The sequence below is a fragment of the Schistocerca gregaria genome, chromosome 4, assembly GCF_023897955.1.
Source record: "Schistocerca gregaria isolate iqSchGreg1 chromosome 4, iqSchGreg1.2, whole genome shotgun sequence".
NCBI lineage: Eukaryota > Metazoa > Arthropoda > Insecta > Orthoptera > Acrididae > Schistocerca > Schistocerca gregaria.
This window is the reverse complement of record NC_064923.1, coordinates 298,910,438-298,931,585: the sequence shown is the minus strand read 5'-3', so window position 1 is coordinate 298,931,585 and position 21,148 is coordinate 298,910,438.

Sequence of the window (21,148 nt, the reverse complement as noted above, 5' to 3'; positions counted from 1 at the left end):
ACGAAAAGTATAACGTTTCTCATTCGATAGACAGAATTTTTGTAGGCGGAGCTTAAGGTTAACATTGAGACCCTGATTGGTCAGATGAGAACATAGCCAGATAGTTTTTTTAAACTAACTTAGGTAAATTGTAGTAAGGAGAAGTTAGTGGAGAGTTGGTTCCGAGACGGCGAGCTGGATGGCTGCTGCGCCGGCCACTGCCGCCCTGACGCTGCTTGAACACCGACAAGGTAATGAACACACGCGATGCCGCATTTTTGAGCGCATTAGGCTTCACTCAGAACTGCAGAAGACTCATCTGTTACACTCCCTCTTTGCGTAATACTAGTGTCGATCGTTAATTGAAACTCATGGTGTTCACATTTGCCACTTGAAGTAAAGATCTGAAACGCGATGATTTTTCTTTTATATAGTTATTGAGAAGCCACATCAGCCACTGTAATTTACGACAAGTTAGATAAGTAATTAAAGATAATTGAGGGTCACTGTAGACCATTTTGATAGTTTTTTCTTATGTGAAACTTAAATTTAACCTAGATTATAGATGTGATGTGGCATAGGTCATCCTTCGATCGATTGTAGAACTTGGAAACCCATTCAGGGAATATTCGTTCACATTTTTGTTGAACGCAGTTGGTTTTTACCATCCTGTATTAAAACATTTCCTTTTATCAATAGTGCAATTTATAAACGATGTTTTGTGAGTAGAATAAAACTTCCAATGGTAAATTTAACTGCTTTTTCGACGTTATTTTACCAGCTAACTAAAAATTGAGAAAGGCTTGAACCCTTTCCACTAAATTTAGTTAGTATTAAGATTGTTTTACAGGGAGTGCAGTGGAGCTGACACTGAGATCATTAAGTATTTGGATATATATTATTGCTAGTCTCACTGAACTCTTCTGAATTCTACATGTCATGTGTGGTCTGGCGTCTCCTTACCAGCAACAGGTCCCAGGTTCAAACTAGTTAATTCCCTAAAAAACACGCTCAGAGCGTCGTTGCGCGAAAGTGGTAGGGAGACACGATATAGAACAAACAGACACCACCATGAATGTTTAGAAAATGGCGACCCTGCCAGGATGGTAAAATACCATGATTGAAGGTCGACCACATGCCTAACTAGGTCAAAAAAATATCCTGTTAAAAAAATTTTCGTAGTAAAAAAAAAAAATTCTAAAGTTATACATAGTCAAAAACAGTAGCTGCATCGATAGATAGTATAGCAGAAACAATAGCATAATTAAGTTATGAATTTTGAAAATTGTTAGAATTAAGGTGGCGGATACATCGTTGACAAGTTGGTTCTGTCCCAACAAGTAAGTGCATGGATTGTCAGTCTTGGTAGTGTCAAGTCGTGTGAACAAAAAGGTTATGAAACGTGTGAGATCGTATGAGCGCATTTTGACGCGAAGTAGGGCGCGTGAATTGCTTTTAAAACATAAAATAAGCTATTCGGAAAGATTATCAATGGCAGATCGAGACCTTGACCGAATTGAGGTAGAGACCCAGTATGAAAATGGACAGAGAATAGAGGACAGTACAAGAGACGATGCAGTATCGCGGGAAATAGGACATATAACGCACCATAACGAGGATAATGTACGCCAAGGCACAGAAAATCTAGGTCAGCATACGACAGAGGAGCAGGAAAGTAGAGACAGTCGATGAGGATTCTAACTTGCGTCTTGAATACATAGAACCCATAGTACAAGTAATCAGAGCTCCCTCACCACAGAGTACAAGGAATGCGAGCAGAAACGTCTCACAGCACAATTCAATGCAATCGGTTGCGAACCAACACTTGGGCGAAAACACAGAGCGTAGGACGTCGGAACAAAACGCAATAGGACCCACCAATCTGGCAGAATTGTTACAACAAATTACGGAAACCATGACAAGGCAGAATAAAGAAATTGCGAACCAAATTGAAATTCAGAATGCAGAAACCACGAGACAAATGCGTGAGATTAAAGAACAAAACAAAAAATTCAGTTACACCTAATTCATATTGAAGACGAGGCAAAAGAATCTCGAGAAGTGATAGGAAACTTAATAACAGGTTACAATCAATTGAGAACAGACATTGACACGGTACAAGCGGACGTACAAACATTGCGTAATGACATTCAGGACGAGATCAAAACATTACGTAACAACACCCAGGGAGAAGTCAAGAAACTAAAGAAACAGATAAACGTAATTACTAGACAAGCAGCAGGTTCAGCGCGTGAAATTGCTGAAAACAGTGTGTTACACAAACGTATCACAAAAGCAGCGCTGAAAAGATATGATAACCGCATAGTCAAAATAGAAGCGCATACGAAGCGACAAGTTCAGAAATTGCGAAGAGAGTTGTTGCAAACTATTGAAGAGCGTAGTGGACAGGATCGAACAAGCACAGAGTCTGCAACCACGTCCGTATCTGTAACAGCACCGGAGAAACAAGAAATTAACGAAGATATTACACATTTGCGATTCCAATTACAGGCGGAAAGTAACATACGTGAAATCAGACAGACAGCACCGTGGGTACGCGAAAGTTACAGTGGACAATATCCAATGGGTCTACCACAACCGGAAAGAACGACGGGAGAAATGATCAGAAACAAAAGTGGCGAAGAATCGCGAATTTCATATGGAACTATGACGAAGTACGACAGCGATCATTTCCTAACAGTCAGAAAATTTCAACACTTTCGAGAAGGAAACTCATTACATCCACGAACTTTTATTGATCAATTCCGAGTAGGATTACCAGAACACTGGCCGCTAGCACACAAATTAGACTTTATATGTGCACACATGTCAGGAACAGTTGCAGAAACCATGCAGAATGTTGTAGCGACATGCCGATCGTACGAAGATTTCAGAGAGAAGTTTCTCTCACGATATTGGTCGAGCGAAGCACAGAACAGAGTGAAGTACGAATTATTGCAGAACCCATATTTTGAAAATTCAGGAGAGAAGAGTCCCGTGAAACTTTTCGAAGTAATGGCAAACAAAAATCAATGCTTAGATGTACCATACAGTGACGGAGAAGCTACCATTGAAATACCAGCAATCATTAGTAGGTCGCGGAGGCAATGGCGTCGAAGCATTTAAAGGTATTCTAAGGAAACTAGACTTCATATTTTCGGAAGATGACGCAAGAAAAACACGAAGCGCACGTGAAAACGAAAGCAAAAAAGCAGTGGAATCCACAAGACACAGTACGAATAAACAATAATCACGAACTACGTGATAACTTCGCACTAAAAAACGAGAATAGATTTCAACAAAGAACCGGTTATAGATTTAGAAGAGAATATGGCAATAACTATAATTCACCCAGGAACGGCAACAACTATTACAGAGGGAATAACGACAACCGGAACGGGTACTGGAGAACCAATAGACCGACAAATTATCAACCAAGAAACCACTATCAACAAGCTGAACAAGAAAAGCGAATGCAGATAGAAGAGGTTGAGGTAAGACCACCAAAACCCGATAAACGTTCGGATTGACAACTAAGCGCCCATGCCAAAGAGAATGACGCACCGACCCAGGACAATTGCAGCACCTTGAACAGAGAAGTAAAAATCTTATCACGAGAAGAGAAGAAGGAAGAAACAAATCCGCAGGGACCAGATGAAAACGAAGACAAGATAATAAGAATATCGTGTTGGGACGAAATTAATTGGGAGAATACTGACGAGGAAGATGAATTACCAGAGGCATGCACAACGAATGTAGGAGGAAAGGACGAAGTAATGAGTATTGCAGAGCTATTTGATATGGAAACCAGGGAAAGCGAATTCAATGAGGATAATGCGCAGTCGACAGAAGTTGAAAATAAGTTACGAGTGGGCACACAACCCAACGTATATAATGAAGGAAGTTATGAAGCGATAATTAGAGCATTTAGATGCGATTATGTGGAAGTAGCGACGAAGAAGAAGAAGATAGGCGAGGATGAGGAAAGAGTAGGCGATGTAGAAGAAAGCGTAAATGAAGGAAGAAATAGAGAAGAGGAAATAAAAGAGAGAGAAGTAGCAGTCGAAGCTTATCCTACAGAAATTTCGAATTCACAAGGGAAATTCCTAAAAAGACTCATGTATGATTCAGTGGAGGATTCGTTGATGCAAGAAGAAGAAGAACAGAACCAACCCTTTCAAATTCAACCAATTGTGAAGGCCATGGTAAAGCATATCCCAGTCAATATTGTAATTGATAGCGGAAGTGAACTGACTGCGATCTCAGAAAATTTATTCATGCAGTGTAATGCCAATGAGGAATTGCCAGTTCTGAAAACTCGTAAGATTAAAGTAAGAGGTCCTATTACAAACAATGCTGCGGAAGTTACGAGGCAAACAAGGTTAACTCTTTCGTGCCAAGGTCAAAAGATCGAAGCCAACTTCGTGATTATACCTAAACTAAATGTAGATTTGATTATAGGTGCAGATATTTTAAATGAGAGACGAGCGTTAATAGATATGGGAAAAGGTAGCGTAACATTTGGGAATGTCACACTTCTCTTTAAGCAAAAGCTAAAATTAGAAGAAATACCAGTTATAAACAAACAATTAAGAATGACGCGAGATAAAGAGGATGAAGAATTAGAATGGTATGCACAAAAGAAGGAATCGCCTCGACTCATGTTAGAAGTCCATAAAGAAATCGACAAAAAACTGCAAGAAGTTCAAGGTATTTCGGAACACAGTAAAAGAGAATTAGAGGGTATTTTACGATATAAGGCAGATGTATTTTTACCTAAGGCTGGCAGTATTAAACACTTTCAGTACAAGTTTGAAGATTAATTTTATTACTGGCAAATAATCAGCACAATATTTCAAGATTATGTTGCAGATAAGATCGTCAGGAGAAAGAAGAATGAAGAGAGAGGAAGGTGGGAAAAAGAAAGTAGTTTCAATAATAACACCAATAGTACGATAGATTAAGGTGAAGGGATAAAGCGTAGATAGTCTAACAGCCCTCCCCCCATGAACCATGGACCTTGCCGTTGGTGGGGAGGCTTGCGTGCCTCAGCGATACAGATGGCCGTACCGTAGGTGCAACCATAACGGAGGGGTATCTGTTGAGAGGCCAGACAAACGTGTGGTTCCTGAAGAGGGGCAGCAGCCTTTTCAGTAGTTGCAGGGCAACAGTCTGGATGATTGACTGATCTGGCCTTGCAACATTAACCAAAACGGCCTTGCTGTGCTGGTACTGCGAACGGCTGAAAGCAAGGGGAAACTACAGCCGTAATTTTTCCCGAGGACATGCAGCTTTACTGTATGATTAAATGATGATGGCATCCTCTTGGGTAAAATATTCCGGAGGTAAAATAGTCCCCCATTCGGATCTCCGGGCGGGGACTACTCAGGAGGATGTCGTTATCAGGAGAAAGAAAACTGGCGTTCTACGGATCGGAGCGTGGAATGTCAGATCCCTTAATCGGGCAGGTAGGTTAGAAAATTTAAAAAGGGAAATGGATAGGTTAAAGTTAGATATAGTGGGAATTAGTGAAGTTCGGTGGCAGGAGGAACAAGACTTCTGGTCAGGTGACTACAGGGTTATAAACACAAAATCAAATAGGGGTAATGCAGGAGTAGGTTTAATAATGAATAGGAAAATAGGAATGCGGGTAAGCTACTACCGACAGCATAGTGAACGCATTATTGTGGCCAAGATAGATACGAAGCCCACACCTACTACAGTAGTACAAGTTTATATGCCAACTAGCTCTGCAGATGATGAAGAAATTGAAGAAATGTACGATGAAATAAAAGAAATTATTCAGATAGTGAAGGGAGACGAAAATTTAATAGTAATGGGTGACTGGAATTCGAGTGTAGGAAAAGGGAGAGAAGGAAATATAGTAGGTGAATATGGATTGGGGCTAAGAAATGAAAGAGGAAGCCGCCTAGTAGAATTTTGCACAGAGCACAACTTAATCATAGCTAACACTTGGTTTAAGAATCATGAAAGAAGGTTGTATACGTGGAAGAACCCTGGAGATACTAAAAGGTATCAGATAGATTATATAATGGTAAGACAGAGATTTAGGAACCAGGTTTTAAGCTGTAAGACATTTCCAGGGGCAGATGTGGACTCTGACCACAATCTATTGGTTATGACCTGTAGATTAAAACTGAAGAAACTGCAAAAATGTGGGAAATTAAGGAGATGGGACCTGGATAAACTGAAAGAACCAGAGGTTGTACAGAGTTTCAGAGAGAGCATAAGGGAACAATTGACAGGAATAGGGGAAAGAAATACAGTAGAAGAAGAATGGGTAGCTCTGAGGGATGTAGTAGTGAAGGCAGCAGAGGATAAAGTAGGTACAAAGACGAGGGCTGCTAGAAATCCTTGGGTAACAGAAGAAATATTGAATTTAATTGATGAAAGGAGAAAATATAAAAATGCAGTAAATGAAGCAGGCAAAAAGGAATACAGACGTCTCAAAAATGAGATCGACAGGAAGTGCAAAATGGCTAAACAGGGATGGCTAGAGGACAAATGTAAGGATGTAGAAGCTTATCTCACTAGGGGTAAGATAGATACTGCCTACAGGAAAATTAAAGAGACCTTTGGAGAGAAGAGAACCACGTGTATGAATATCAAGAGCTCAGATGGCAGCCCAGTTCTAAGCAAAGAAGGGAAGGTAGAAAGGTGGAAGGAGTATATAGAAGGTTTATACAAGGGCGATGTACTTGAGGACAATATTATGGAAATGGAAGAGGATGTAGATGAAGACGAAATGGGAGATACGATACTGCGTGAAGAGTTTGACAGAGCACTGAAAGACCTGAGTCGAAACAAGGCCCTCGGAGTAGACAACATTCCATTAGAACTACTGACGGCCTTGGGAGAGCCAGTCATGACAAAACTCTACCATCTGGTGAGCAAGATGTATGAGACAGGCGAAATACCCTCAGACTTCAAGAAGAATATAATCCCAAAGAAAGCAGGTGTTGACAGATGTGAAAATTACAGATCTATCAGTTTAATAAGCCACGTCTGCAAAATACTAACGCGAATTGTTTACAGACGAATGGAAAAACTGGTAGATGCAGACCTCGGGGAGGATCAGTTTGGATTCCGTCGAAATGTTGGAACACGTGAGGCAATACTGACCTTACGACTTATTTTAGAAGAAAGATTAAGAAAAGGCAAACCTACGTTTCTAGCATTTGTAGACTTAGAGAAAGCTTTTGACAATGTTGACTGGAATACTCTTTTTCAAATTCTAAAGGTGGCAGGGGTAAAATACAGGGAGCGAAAGGCTATTTATAATTTGTACAGAAACCAGATGGCAGTAATAAGAGTCGAGGGGCATGAAAGGAAAGCAGTGGTTGGGAAAGGAGTGAGACAGGGTTGTAGCCTCTCCCCGATGTTATTCAATCTGTATATTGAGCAAGCAGTAAAGGAAACAAAAGAAAAATTTGGAGTAGGTATTAAAATTCATGGAGACGAAGTAAAAACTTTGAGGTTCGCCGATGACATTGTAATTCTGTCAGAGACGGCAAAGGACTTGGAAGAGCAGTTGAACGGAATGGACAGTGTCTTGAAAGGAGGATATAAGATGAACATTAACAAAAGCAAAACGAGGATAATGGAATGTAGTCAAATTAAATCGGGTGATGCTGAGGGAATTAGATTAGGAAATGAGACACTTAAAGTAGTAAAGGAGTTTTGCTATTTAGGAAGTAAAATAACTGATGATGGTCGAAGTAGAGAGGATATAAAATGTAGACTGGCAATGGCAAGGAAAGCGTTTCTGAAGAAGAGAAATTTGTTAACATCGAATATAGATCTATGTATCAGGAAGTCGTTTCTGAAAGTATTTGTTTGGAGTGTAGCCATGTATGGAAGTGAAACATGGACGATAACTAGTTTGGACAAGAAGAGAATAGAAGCTTTCGAAATGTGGTGCTACAGAAGAATACTGAAGATAAGGTGGATAGATCACGTAACTAATGAGGAGGTATTGAATAGGATTGGGGAGAAGAGAAGTTTGTGGCACAACTTGACTAGAAGAAGGGATCGGTTGGTAGGACATGTTTTGAGGCATCAAGGGATCACAAATTTAGCATTGGAGGGCAGCGTGGAGGGTAAAAATCGTAGAGGGAGACCGAGAGATGAGTACACTAAGCAGATTCAGAAGGATGTAGGTTGCAGTAGGTACTGGGAGATGAAGCAGCTTGCACAGGATAGAGTAGCATGGAGAGCTGCATCAAACCAGTCTCAGGACTGAAGACAACAACAACAACAGTCTAACAGCATGAAATACTAAAATACTATACACCACGACACTACACAAAAATAAAAAACGAATTTGAGGATTCTTGAGTAGACGTTAAGAATCCAAATATCTTAGAATTGTAACACGGAAAGGGCGCCGAAATTTGTAAACCTTTTTAAGAAGGCGTATAACAAGTAGATACTAGACATATGTTAGATGATTATAAGTAAAACTTTTTGTAAGAACCATTGTAAAAACTCCACCAAGGAAGAGATGCAACGACCCACAAGTTGCAACGCGAGATGTATCAAGAAAGAAAAGGTCGTCATTAGCAAGACACGATTCCTACATAGCAGGAGGGTCCTGAGAAGGGAAGAGACAGCGAAACTAACAGAATTCCCTTGTAGCGAAAGTGGGCAATAAATTTGCCCGATAGGTAGAACCTTGCTGGGATGGAACAGGGAGCCGCACAGTGACAGCCCTGCAGAGGCGCCACGGGACGCCAGGACACCGGATTTTCATCGCTCGTAAACCCTGGGGCGCCCCCCACTCAGCGGAGCGAGCAAAAAACGGCCCGCCGAGAAGACCGCTTGGGCAAGCCACCGCTGGCAAAAAAATATGCGTAAAAGTCACACTACTGCTATTAAACAGCACGCTGATGCACGAAACTGAAGAAGAACTTCCACAAAGTAAAAATGACGCGCCCAAACAATTTATCAAACTGTTACTAGGAGAAGAACTTCAAAGCGACTAGTTATCAATAAATATTTCCATATCCTGCCCAGAGAAGAACCAAGAAGCAGAGAAAAAGCAGGAAGAACAGAAGTTGAAGATTCGCAAGATTGAGACCAAGAAAGAAGATGGGTGAAGAATAGACGACATACCTTCCCAAATCCCTATCCTGTTGTAAACTAGTCGTCTGCGAAGTATTATAAACGAAAAACGACCGCATTCAGCGACACATAACGATGACTTTCACGCATACAAAGCCAGTAAACCACGAGATTCTGCACTCACAGTCCATTCCATTATGGGACTTCCACAACAGCAACACACACTTGCAAAGCCCACCAGGAACGACGAACGAAGCTGTACATCCAATACTTGCTAACATCCATCTCGCTCAAGTCCATCACGTTCGTGCAAAAACATTCGCCAACCTCATGCTTAAACATTCATAGGATTGTGTGAATGTGTGAAATCAAATTATGTGATGTAGGAATTGAGCAAAAGAAACGTGTGAAAAACTAAACAATTTAAGCACACCAGACAGCTAATAAACTAAAAAATAACAATCATTGACTATGGACTTAAGTAAAAAATAAGTCATTAGTTGTGAAATGGACAGTATATAAAGAAACAATATGCCACTTATTTTCTCCTCATAAAAATGAAACAATAACTATATTTTACTTATTTTCTCCTTATAAAAACAAAGAATAAAAAATTATTTTGTTGGATGTTTTGCCTTTCTTTTAAGCATTTGTACCATTTATTAGAATAATATCTCAATATTTGTGTATGTATATTTCTTCGTCAAGACAATTTTTTTTAGCATTTGTAAAATTTGTTAGGATAATATCTCAATACTTGTGTATGTATATTTCTTTGTCAAAGCAATTCTTGGAAATAATTCTTATTTGTTAGTGTAACAATGTTGAAATACGTGTCTAGAAACAAAAACATTTTACTGGTACATGATATTTAGAAAATGTGTTAGGAATAGATTTTACGTAATTACTACACTTATAAAAACGATAATTATAAGAAAATCGATGTGAAAGACTCCTCACTTTCGAAAACAAACTTCTTAAAAAACACACTTCACACTTAAATAAAGAAAGGAAATAATAAAAAAATTAATAATAGTATAAAAATATTCTTCTCTTGTCATTTTTAATTATAATGTGGAAGAATATAAAAATATAAATTAGTAATACAAACTAGCATAGAACAGAATAACGTGGCTGAACAATATGCAACAAAAGTTAGATAAATTAGAAAATTTTTGACTGACTTAGACAACGATTCAATCATTGCCTAAATTCAGTGCAAAAATTAAGTTCGAAGGGTGGTGATATGTAAGGTGTCAGGTAAATCCAACACCTTCCATGAAAACCCTGACATGATAAGCAAACCCAGTAGTATGTCACATAGCTCCGAATAAATCGTGACAACAAATTAACGAAAGTAATACAAGTAACGAGTGTGCAAATGGAATACCACAGACTAACACAAGAATGCCTAAATGCATGTCGTACCTTCCCACCGTGAGGCAGACGCAGTTCCGAGGGGAGAAACGAGGACAGAAGCCGAGAGCAGAACTGTGTTAAGCTAGAAGGCCCTACGATAAGGCAGGGGCTGGACACTCACGGGCCAACCTACCTGTACAACTACAACCCGCACGTTTTAGAGTGAGACTGTTTTGCGTCTCAGGTACGTCAAGGACAACCCCCAGCCCATGTTAAAAGCTAGAGCCCTCCAGAAAAGCAGTATAGATCTTACGATAACACAAAAAGGGCCACTACCACCCGCAAGTTTTAGCGTGAGACTTTTTCGCGTGTCTGTTACATTAGGACAATCCTCCAGCCCATGTTAAAAGATAGAGCCCTCCACAAGAACAGTATAGATCTCACGATAACGCTAAAAGGACCACACCAGCTGCAGGTTTTAGCGTGAGACTTTTTAGCGTCTCTGTTACGTTGCAAACTTTAAAAAACTTTGCCCCACCACGAAAAGTATAACGTTTCTCATTCGATAGACATAATTTTTGTAGGCGGAGCTTAAGGTTAACATTGAGACCCTCATTGGTCAGATGAAAACATAGCCAGATAGTTTTTTTAAACTTAATTAGGTAAATTGTAGTAAGGAGAAGTTAGTGGAGAGTTGGTTCCGAGACGGCGAGCTGGATGGCTGCTGCGCCGGCCGCTGCCGCCCTGACGCTGCTTGAACACCGACAAGGTAATGAACGCACGCGATGCCGCATTTTTGAGCGAATAAGGCTTCACTCAGAACTGCAGAAGACTCATCTGTTACACTCCCTTTTTGCGTAATACTAGTGTCGATCGTTAATTAAAACTCATGGTGTTCACATTTGCCACTTGAAGTAAAGATCTGAAACGCGATGATTTTTCTTTTATATAGTTATTGAGAAGCCACATCAGCCACTGTAATTTACGACAAGTTGGGCAAGTAATTAAAGATAATTGAGGGTCACTGTAGACCATTTTGATAGTTTTTTCTTTTGTGAAACTTAAATTTAACGTAGATTATAGATGTGATATGACATAGGTCATCCTTCGATTGATTGTAGAACTTGGAAACCCATTCAGGGAATATTCGTTCACATTTTTGTTGAACGCAGTTGGTTTTTACCATCCTGTATTAAAACATTTCCTTTTATCAATAGTGCAATTTATAAACGATGTTTTGTGAGTAGAATAAAACTTCCAATGGTAAATTTAACTGATTTTCGACGTTATTTTACCAGCTAACTAAAAATAGGAAAGGCTTGAACCCTTCCCACTAAATTTAGTTAGTAATAAGATTGTTTTACAGGGAGTGCAGTGGAGCTGACGCTGAGATCATTAAGTATTTGGATATATCATCGCTAGTCTCACTGAACTCTTCTGAATTCTACATGTCATGTGTGGTCTGGCGTCTCCTTACCAGCAACAGGTCCCAGGTTCAAACTAGTTAATTCCCTAAATAACACGCTCAGAGCGTCTTGCGCGAAAGTGGTAGGGAGACACGATATAGAACAAACAGACACCACCATGAATGTTTAGGTACCTACACAAAATGTCAAACCACCACCCGATCCAGACAAGTGGCATGGTTAATAAGCTCGTAACGCGTGCTGGACGAATATGTGAGCCGCTGAACCTCATACGCGAAATGAAACACCTGGAAAGTTTTCTGAGGAGCAATGGGTACTCCACAATTTATATTAGAACAGAGCCAAACACTCGCCGAAGTAAGGAAGCAGAATAAGAAATGTCGGGTACGGCCTTTCTGCCGTACATTCCAAGAATGACGGACAGAATCGTCCGTATATTGCGCAAACACTGCGTAAAGACTATTTTCAAACCGACAAGGAAGATCAAAGGGTGTCTTAGATCGGCAAAGGAGAAAGGTACCCACTTGCAATGTCTAGAATACACCGTATACCAAGCACATGAGGAGGCTTTGAGCACTATGGGACTTAACAGCTGAGGTCATCAGTCCCTTTAGAACTTAGAACTACTTAAACCTAACTAACCTAAGGACATCTCACACATCCACGCCTCAGGCAGGATTCGAACCTGCTACCGTAGCAGTCAAGCGGTTCCAGACTGAAGCGCCTAGAACCGCTCGGCCACTCCGGGCGGCGCACACGAGGAAAAGTTTGTGGCGGAATGACTGGATGATCAATCAACACCAGGATCAAAGAACATAAGCGACAATGCAGTTTGGGGCAGGTGGAGAAATCGGCCGTGGTAGAGCACGCGCTGAGTGAGACCGACCAAGTAATAAAATTCGCTGACACGGTAGTTCTGGCTGTACAGAAGCACTATCACACCCGCATGTTCAGAGAAACTGTAGAAATACAAAAACACGAGAACAACTTCAGCAAGAAAGAGGAAAGCCTTAAGGTAAACGGATCCTGGCTCCCCGTACTGCAGCCAACGACCGTCGCAGGTAGCCAGAGAAGAACCGCTCCGGAAATGACAGCGGAGAAGCCCCCGGACGTTGGCGCACCAGGTACAAATAGTCTGCGGCCGCGAGCTCGGCTCAAGTTCACCACCGGCAAATGAGGGTGAAGCTTTGACAGTGCCAGCCACTCGTGCTGGCGAAACGTCAGTAAAATCATCAGACGAACGCCGGCCAAAGAACCCGAGACAGAAGCCAATAGGCAGTTTGTAAACTAAATATCATTTTCAAAACTAAGTTTTCGTTGTGTCTGCCTTCCAGCTGTGACACACTGTCTTGTAAAGCGTAAAGTATAAAAGCTGGGCGAAGCTCAGCGAATAATGGCCGACAGACAAATGGCCCGCTGAAAAGACTTGACTGGAAGACGTAAAACATGGACGTAAGCGAGACGTTTAGCAAGGTGAACGTACGATTGCCAGAAAGCCAAAAGGAGGAAGCTCTTTGTTGCTTTGGCTAAAATAGGTTAACAGGGGAAACGCGCCATAGGTCGCTCGCTGATACAGTCGAAACTTGACCTGTGAAACAAAGATGAAAATAAAGGGACATTTATTTAAGCACAGGCGTCAACATTCAGTAATTTCCGACCAAATGACGGCCACAGTTTCAACGAAACTTTTTCAGTCCGCACGTGTAGCACGTATCCACGTGAGTTTCTGAACTCGTTGTCGCAGAACACTACCAGTTTTGGTCCCAGGTTCGAATCCAGCCGCTGCCTACATTTTGAGAAGATGAAGGGCATTTAAAAAAGTGGCAAGGAGCATAGCTGAGACGTTTTGAGCGCGGTGTTCAAATATAGTCTGATGACTCTTCACACTCTTATTATTGAGGAAGTAGGCAACATCAATACTTTTTGTGACATCGTGAAACACAATGGAATTATTAACAAAAGATATGAGATTTCAAGTCTTATTATAAAAGGATTTTAACATCACAAATCTTATACAGTCTCGTGGGGAGGGAAAATTAAAACATGTAACATGAAGTTTTTGCCCGCCCTGTTGGCCGTGCGGTCTAACGCACGGCTTTACGGAGTGGGAAAGAGCACTTGGTCCCCGGCACGAATCCACCCGGTGGACTTGTGTCGAGGTCCGGTGAGCCGGCCAGTCTGTGGATGGTTTTTAGGTAATTTCCATCTGCCTCTGCGAATGCGGGCTGGTTCCCCTTACTCCGCCTCAGCTACACTATGTCGGCGATTGCTGCGCAAACCACGTACGCGTACATCACCATTACCCTACCACGCAAACATTGGGTTACACTCGTCTGGAGTGAGACGTTCCCTGGGGGAGGGGGCGGGGGTGGCACCGAGGGCCGAACCGCACAATAACCCTGGGTTTGGTGTGGGGCTGTGGAGGAGTGAAGTGGACTGCGTTAGCCGTCGTGGACCACTGCGGCTGCGGCGGGGACGGAGCCTCTCCGTCGTTTCTAGGCCCCCGGTTAACATACAATACAATACAACATGCAGTATTTCTTTTTGGCTTTGGTTTTTTACTTTTATTCTTCAAAAGAACCACTGCAATCACCAGTGTGGTATCTATCAGCAAAAACATCCTAAGGATAAATGTTCGGAGCACCACCAGCAACGTGCTAAGGCCGAGCCGCTCTACGCCCTACAGTTTGGAAGCGAGCGAGCTCTACGGTCGCACGTTCGAATCGTGCCTCGAGCGTGGATGTGTATGATGTCTTCAGGTTAGTTAGTTTTAAGTAGTTCTAAGTTCTAGGGGACTAATGACCACAGCAGTTAAGTCCCATAGTGCTCAGAACCATTTGAAAAATTTTCGCTAATGACGTTTCTCTGTTGATCGTTAATGCCGCCGCTGGTAAACGGGACCGCCACTTCTCTTTCTAGCATGTTCCGGCTTGCCATCACAAATCTAACAAAGGGATCGTACGAACTTCTCCTCACCGATTTAATTCCCACTGATAGGATATGTAGGCACGACAAGGACATTAACATATAGCAGCGTTGCAAGAAAACAGGCAGAAGTCAAAAACTGGCAGTTTTAGTTTAGTCACTGAAAAATACGTACGAAGTGCCCCAACGTGCACGAAAAATATAATGAAATTTACTGCCAAGTGTAATTACCCGGAATTTAAAAGAAGCTTATTCTATTTCAATAAAACTTTTATAGAACTAATTCTTTGGGTCCAGTATTGTTATGTGTTGCGTTTTTGAGTTGTGTCACTGTTCTTCCCAGATGGCGGTATCTAAACAGCAAGACGCAATTCCCAATTGTTTCCGATAAAACCCAGTATGAAAATTTCAGGCCTGTTTTTACACCGATGAGCCAGATCATTATGACCACTTGCTCATCAACGTGTTGTTCACTTTTCTTTTCAGACACAGTACAACAGAGATTTTGCTTGGCATGGATTCTACAAGTCCTTGATAGTATTCCAGAAGTATGCGGCAACAAATGTCTATGCACGGCTCAAGCAGTTCTCGAAAATTACGGGATCGTGGTTTACGGGCGGACAGCCTGCGTCAGATATGTGTTCCATTGGGTACAGATCAGGAGCATATGCTGGCCAATTCATCAATGTGAGTTCACTATAATGCACCTCCAACGCTGTATCACGATTCTGACCTTGCAACACGCACAGTTATCTTATTGGAAGATGTCACAGCTGTAGGGGGACATATCGAGCATCAAGCGATGCAGGTGGTCCACTGCTGTCATGACGCCACAGAGGGAGATAACGATGAGGCTGCCATTGCTGTAACAGACTACGTAGCACATGCCCCAGTGTTTCTCATATTATTTTGCTAAAGTGTTCAGCCTTGATCTGAGTCTACTGATAGAGTAGTTTCTGGGTCCCCAGGCTAACAGCTGAGTCAGAGTCACGAGAATTGTTCATCCAATGCTCACAGCAGTTGATCTTTCACTCTAGTTTACACTGGTACCCGTAAATATTCAAATAGTGCAGCAATGTTAAGATTTTGCTCTTACGTTCCTGGTAGGATCGATGCTGATCACATGTGGTCAGGCAAATTATACAGCGTGACGAGTAGCATTTAACACTACAGGGTGCAGTGAATACATAGAATTGCCGAATTTGTACACTAAGAGCCATTGCACTCGCCGTATGTGACTGTGTGGTGTGGGTTCACAAGCACCTTTATTCTCTGTACGTTTTTCTTTGAAGATAATACGCCCAGAAGGCATGTTTTGTGTAGCGTGACGTCTGTGTGTGATCGATGCATCCTTCCAAACAATGTGGCTCCAGCTTTAGAAGTGCGCAGCTGGTGGTAGGTTGTGTTCCAAAAATCAATAGCATAGAGACAGAAATGATGACACTTTCTGCAGGGCCTGACCATCATTTTGCAGGACAATGCTCAAGTACGTACAGTGCAAGCTGTTACTGATTTGTGGCACGGATGGGGCTGCTAAGTGCTATACGACCAAGTGCACTCCCCTGACTTAAGCCCTCGTGAGTTCAACTCGATTTCTGAACTGAAGCAAACAGTTCACGGCATTTGGTTCAGAACTGCTACAAATTCGTCGGGCAATAGACCGCGCAGCTCGAAGTGTCAACACAACTGGCACCGCTAAAAGTATCCTAGAACTTTCACTCCACTGGCAGTGGGTTATACACAATGCTGGTGACAGCTCTGAAGGTAAGTAAAATTTTGAAACACGCATCTATTTTGTACGAGCTGTAAATCAACAGCTGCCATTATTAAAGTTCCAACACTCTATAATCGAAACGCCTAAGGCAATTCTAACCACGAAAAATCGTAGGTCTAGGACAATGTGAAGTTAGGAATCTCCTTTTAGCGCATGGTATGCCTGTTCACTTGGACCCACAACTTCGTCGATATTTGTGACAAGAAACACAGCTGTTGGACACTGTACACGCCGATGACTATAGGCCTTTTATTTCTGTCGCTGTCTTTCCTTCCTTTCTAATCTGCAGAAATCCATTTTGTAAATACCCTGGGGCTTCGTCGCATGCCACCGTTCTTCCGTTTCAATTGTATGACCTAAAGGAGTTCCCAAATCAAATATTTATAAAACTTCCTGGCAGATTAAATATGTGTTTTACACAATGTAAATTAAAAAATGCATATTTTTAGCACATTCAGCTCTAAGAATTATCCAACACATCATTGTGTTACTGTTCCTGCATAAGTTGTTGAACTACACGTTCAGAACAGAAATGGGAAAATGGAAGAACACGTGGTCCACGCACTGTGCTGAAGACTCAGGAATTCCACTTGTCGGCAAGCGCCTATCGTAGTCCTCGACAGCTGCAGTAGCACTATAATCGCAGAAGTCGCAAATATGTACCATATATGCGTATTCTTCATTAGTGTAAATGTGTGAAATTTTAGCCAGCGTATGTACAAACACATACTCCTCTCTGATACACCCTCAGTTACCTCACTAGTTCACTACTTGGAAAGTTATTTCTCTGTAACGATGAGTTTTCCGTCCGCAGGTCAATCGCACTTCTAAGTGAGTGGAAGGACTTAACAAAGTATAAGTATTTGCAGAATGAGATTTTCACTCAGCAGCGCAGTGTGCGCTGATATCAAACTTACTGGCAGATTACAACTGTGTGCCCGACCAAGATTCGAACTCGGGACCTCTGAATTCGCGGAGAAGTGCTCTACCAACTGAGCTACCGAAGCACGACTCACGGCCTCTACTCACAGCTTTACTTCTGCCAGTATCTCGTCTCCTACTTTCCAAACTTTACAGAAGCTCTCCTGCGAACCTAGCAGAACTAGCACTCCTGAAAGAAAGGATATTGCGGAGACATGGCTTAGCCATAGCCTGGGGGATGTTTCCAGAATGAGATTTTCACTCTGCAGCGGAGTGTGCGCTGATATGAAACTTATTGGCAGATTAAACCTGTGTGCCCGACCGAGATTCGAACTCGGGACCTTTCCCTGTCGCGGGCAAGTGCTCTGTCAACTGAGCTACCGAAGCACGACTCACGCCCCGTACTCACAGCTTTACTTCTGGCATTATCTCGTCTCCTGCTTTCCAAACTTTACAGAAGCTCTCCTGCGAACCTTGCAGAACTAGCACTGCTGAAAGAAAGGATATTGCGGAGAAATGGCTTAGCCACAGCCTGGGGGATGTTTCCAGAATGAGATTTTTACTCTGCAGCGGAGTGTGCGCTGATATGAAACTTCCTGGCAGATTAAACCTGTGTGCCCGACCAAGACTCGAACTCGGGACCTTTGACTTCGCGGGCAAGTGCTCTACAAACTGAGATACCGAAGCACGACGCACGCACTGTCCTCACTGCTTTACCTCTGCCAGTATCTCGTCTCCTACCTTCCAAACTTCACAGAAGCTCTCCTGCGTAAGCGCAGTGTAAAATATTAAAGCGATATGGAAGCTCCTGTTACTGCTTCCGCGGGAGACATTGATGGATAGTAAAATTCTGTAGATTATTAAAAGTACTTACGTAACATTTGAGCGATTAAGTCATACTTCGTCGGACGTGTTCCACCTTGTATCTTGAAGCGGAAGTTAATCATCTACCATGGAAACGTGATATTTGCAAAAGGACTGAGATTCTGTAATGTCCTGACAATTTTATCAGTCTTGAAAATGGAGTTTATCTTAGCTTAAAATAGCTTCTTTTTCGAAATGTTCTGAAATGTAAAACGTTGTTTGTTTAGAGTATGACGTACTTGATGCGGTTACATTCAACTTCTCTGAAAGCATTTTTCATCTGTAAGTATTTAATCTCATCTCTCTTTGGAAAAGTATTAAATGAAATTATTAGAACCAAAGATACAATTAATGGCCTTTTTTATTCTACTTGGAAATAATAAGTGATCACATTATCACATAATGACAATTTAGACATATAAGAGACGACATAACAGTATCTGAAAAACCTTGCACAGCAAAAAAGAATCCCATAAATCAGGAAAAGTCAATATGTGAATAAAATAATGTATAAGACATTACCAATGACATACTGTGTACTATATCACAAGAAGTGATATGAATAAATTAACCTAGAAGACTTCAGCAGTGGTCCACTACTCATTCCATCCCAAGAAGTTATACAACCAGCTCTTTCTTCTTCTATGAAGTATTTGTTTTATTATCGTCACTAATGTCTTGCAGATACATTGGACTGATCTGTTGGCTCAGTTGAAGAACTCAATATATATGCTCGAGGGGACTTCAAAGAGTAAATTAGACATTATTATGATAGGCCCAGTAACATTTATGCAATGTTGCACTACACTTAAAAGTGGCACATATTCATGACACTGTTCCCATCACAGTCTTCAGGTATCTGTACTGATACATTGCTCACAGGACGTGTAAAGAACATTTTATACTGAATCTGGATGTTTAGTCAGTAATGTGGACTGAAATGAGAATATCCAAAATGTGCACAAATGTGGATTTATGATTTCTTATTGTGTTACCAGTAGGAATGTTATCCATTTCACCTTGTTTACTCATTTGCGTATACTCTGAATTGTAAATGTTGTTTTATGTCGAATCAGTCCTTTTGTTAATTCTATGGTACATCTTACAAGTGTAATGTCTACCATAAATTGTCGACATTAGCTTTAATATAACATTTCCTTTGTTGGATGGCTGTATGGGATTTTCTGAAAGGCAATAAATTAAAAAAAAGGTCTCTACACACAACAGTCGGTACATTCTACTAATCACTCAATTTCTCGACGACAGAAATCCGTAATACGGCCATGGAGCCATATGAGAACAGCTATGTGAACATCCTCATCGTTGCAAATTTGAAACTGCTATGTTTCTTTGTATTTTATCCATCTTCTGGAATTGTAGTTTTACAGTGTGTCTGAAAAACAACTCCCTAGTTTTAATGTGTCCTAGAATCTGTACGAAGTGATACGCTATTCTAGTTTGTGGTGTTTGATTAATCAATTCTCCAAGTTTGGCTCCCCTGCAGTTGGCAGGTCTGCTTGACCTTGAAACGTCACCAGTGCTGCTTTTTTCTCTGTTCCCTAGGTTCATTGCAGGCGTGCGTGAAGTGCAGTGCAGAGGAACTCAACAACAACGTGTACTCCCAACAGAAAGTGCAGTGTGCTATATGGATTGTGAAAACTGAGTCAGTTATAACAGTGCAACGTAATTTTAGACGTCAGTATGGTGGTGAACCACCTACAGCAAAAACTATTTGTCATTGGCTGATGTCTTTGAAGGAAATCGATAGCGTTTTAAAAGCAAAATGACCAGGTATATCGAGAACGTATGAGCATATTTTTGAACAGATCCGTGTTTCCGGCCGGCCGGTGTGGCCGAGCTGTTCTAGGCGCTTCAGTCTGGAACCTCGCGACCACTACGGTCACAGGTTCGAATCCTGCCTCAGGCATGGATGTGTCTGATGTGATGTCCTTAGGTTACTTAGGTTTAAGTAGTTCTAAGTTCTAGGGGACTGATGACCTCAGATGTTAAGTCCCATAGTGCTCAGAGCCATTTGATCCATGTTTCGTGTGTCTGGAGCCCAAAGAAGTAATTAGCCAGGTGTAGTCTGCAATTAGGAGTGCCTAAAAGTACTGTGTAAGATGTTGTGAGTAAAAGACTTAATTTGTATGCCTACAAATTGCAACTGTTTCTGTTACATGAAATAAAACCTACTGATAAAATTGAAAGGCAGAACTGGTGATGACATCTTTTTTTTATTTTTATTTTATTATTTTTTTTTTAAGAAAGAGATTCTCTTTTCTCATGAGGCTACATTAAAGTATTTGGAGGCCAGAGCATCCACATGAAGATATTCAGCATCAACATGACTGTCCCAAAGCTAATGAATGATGCGGTTTGATGGAATAGTGTGTGATTGGTCCATTCATTTTTGTAGAAAAAACAATAAACGGGAATGTTTACTGTGACATGTTGACAGAGTATATCTCTCTCCAAACGGACGATATTGATGCAGAAAAGGGGTTTGGGTTTTTCCAACAAGATGGCGCCCCACCACATTACAATAATCCTGTGCATGCAGCTCTTGACACTTGCTTTCCAGGAAAGTGCATAGTTAGGGTTGGCCCAGTATCTTGGCCAACACAAAGTCCTGATTTAACCACCTGGACATTTTTTTTCCCACAAAAACATGTTGTGTACAGTGAAAGGATCAGAGACATCATTTATTTACGGGAAGGAATAGTCGCGGTGGTCGCGACAGTTACACCCGAATACGTGGCGAGAAGTCGAATACTGCCTTGACGTGTGCAGGGCAACAAATGGATCCCACATTGAC